This window comes from Pyxicephalus adspersus, chromosome 5 (assembly GCF_032062135.1).
Source record: "Pyxicephalus adspersus chromosome 5, UCB_Pads_2.0, whole genome shotgun sequence".
NCBI classification, from domain to species: Eukaryota; Metazoa; Chordata; class Amphibia; order Anura; family Pyxicephalidae; genus Pyxicephalus; species Pyxicephalus adspersus.
This window is the reverse complement of record NC_092862.1, coordinates 2,330,056-2,332,185: the sequence shown is the minus strand read 5'-3', so window position 1 is coordinate 2,332,185 and position 2,130 is coordinate 2,330,056.

The following is a 2,130-nucleotide window of genomic DNA, read 5'->3' as shown; positions in this document are numbered from 1 at the left end:
TTTGATGTCTATTGGCTGCAATGCCAACTAATGTGCTATAAACTATCTAGACCGCAGCTGCACGATTCTCCGGACCAGGACAGAGCAGCGAGGAGGATGGAGAGTGCAGAGACCAGGAAACTGTTCCTTCCTTGCACTGATTGCTTTTTTTTTAAAATTTTGGGATTTTTAATATTTTTTAATATTTTGGGATTTATGTCATTGTGCCAATACTGTAATTTCCTGAAATCTTCCTCTGTGTTGCAGAACATTTGTTTCAAATTAAAAAATCATCCCCTGACCCTCTGATCATTGCTGATGGATGGAATATTTGGGGGAGAATGAACAGCGGACGCGCTGTATTCAGAATTATAATCTTCATTCCTCTGGAATAGTAAATTGTCCCTGTACCCTGAAAATCGGATTTCCATTCTCAATAACCGGACACTTCCTGTGCAAAGCCCAAGGGGTGCATTGGGCCCTCGCAGGACTCAGGATGGCTCAGTGATATAAAAGTCAGGACGGCTGCAGCACTGCAATGAATATATTTTACAATTTATTGTGAAGACATTGGGGCTATCTTATTAAAGCTCTCCAAGACTGGAGAAGATAGACTGTCATTGGAAAACCTGGATAAGCCAGCAAACCTGGAATGGGCTTCTTGAAAATCTTTTGCTAATATTTGACAAACGTTTTCAGTTCTGTAGCAGATGGATTCCAGGTTTGTTGGATCACCCAGTTTCTCTCATAATAGTCTATCCTCTCCAGTCTTGGAGAACATTCATATATCATGTATATGTTATGTCATATATGTCTGTATGTCAATGTTTAGGGCTCTTGAAGTCCCCTGCCTCGGGGCGTCATCAGGATTACAAAAGCACCATGTTATGTGGTTAAATTACGAAAGGAATTTAAGAAGTTTACTTATCTTGGTGAATCATCATCTTGCAGGGGATCATTCACCTAGCTTGGTGAATGTGGTGTTACTTTGCAAAGAATACTCACATGGGTATAGGATTTGTGTTTGTACATGATCGATTGGATGGTTGCAGAGCTTTATCTTTCATGGGGACCCCTTTAGTTATTCAGTAATTATTACATTGACTTTCTGATTTAGGATGTCATGTAGAAAATGAAACATCGAAACACATTGAAAATGTTTTCTTGGAATCACCAATTCCTGTACAGTAAAGCTAAGCCTGAGAGTATAATGCAGCACAAGAAGCCAATCAGTTGCAAGGAGCGTGGGATAGAGCAAACTAACAGAGATAAGCTCAACAGGCTGCTGCTTCTCCTTTCACTGTTCTAGTTACGGCTTGAGGAAGGACATATCACAATTCGCTGACAGATGGTTGAATCTCTCTAGGCACATCCGTTCAAATCCTAATAAAAATACAGGTAGTCCCCGAGTTAAGGACATCCAACATATGGACACAGGACTCCTGGATGCAAACGGGGCTTCCCTGGTTGTTGTGCAGGGCCAGGAATGATGGGGGAGAGGGGGCTTGCAGATCAAATCATTTGCTGTTCTGCAACCTCTTGTAACTCTTTAATGACCAGAACAAACTCGGCAGTTGTTCCTTTTTGCATTTAAATCACAGCTTGCCTCAGGAGTTAATGAATGTCTAAGTACCATAAAGTTTTTGCTTTGTTTGTGATTAACTCACAGTGAGGATTATATACAGTACATGACACCATGCCGCCTAATATGTTGAGACAAACATCTGTCCTAATTGCATTTATTTAAATAATGTACCTGTTCCGACTTACATACAAATTCAACCTAAGAACAAACCTACAGTCCTTATCCCGTATGTAACCCGGGGACTATATGGAATGACTCATTCTGCCATCTAGTGGCCAGTCTCAAAATTGCACAGCTGTCACAATACTAAATGCTATCTGTGAAATTTATGAACGAATCTACAGCCAATTGATAAGGCAGTCATTTATAAATAGAGCCCTAGGTGTTACTAAAGCAAATCAGGTCCCTGGTGTGGCAAAGCTGGATGAACAGAAATACAAATCCATCGGCAACATAATAATCAGCCCATTTTTATGTTTTTATGCGTTTAGCTGTCGTCCCAGCTTTAATGACAGAGTCACGCCACATGTAATTCTATATTATTTTGAGCTCTGTGGGGATAATAG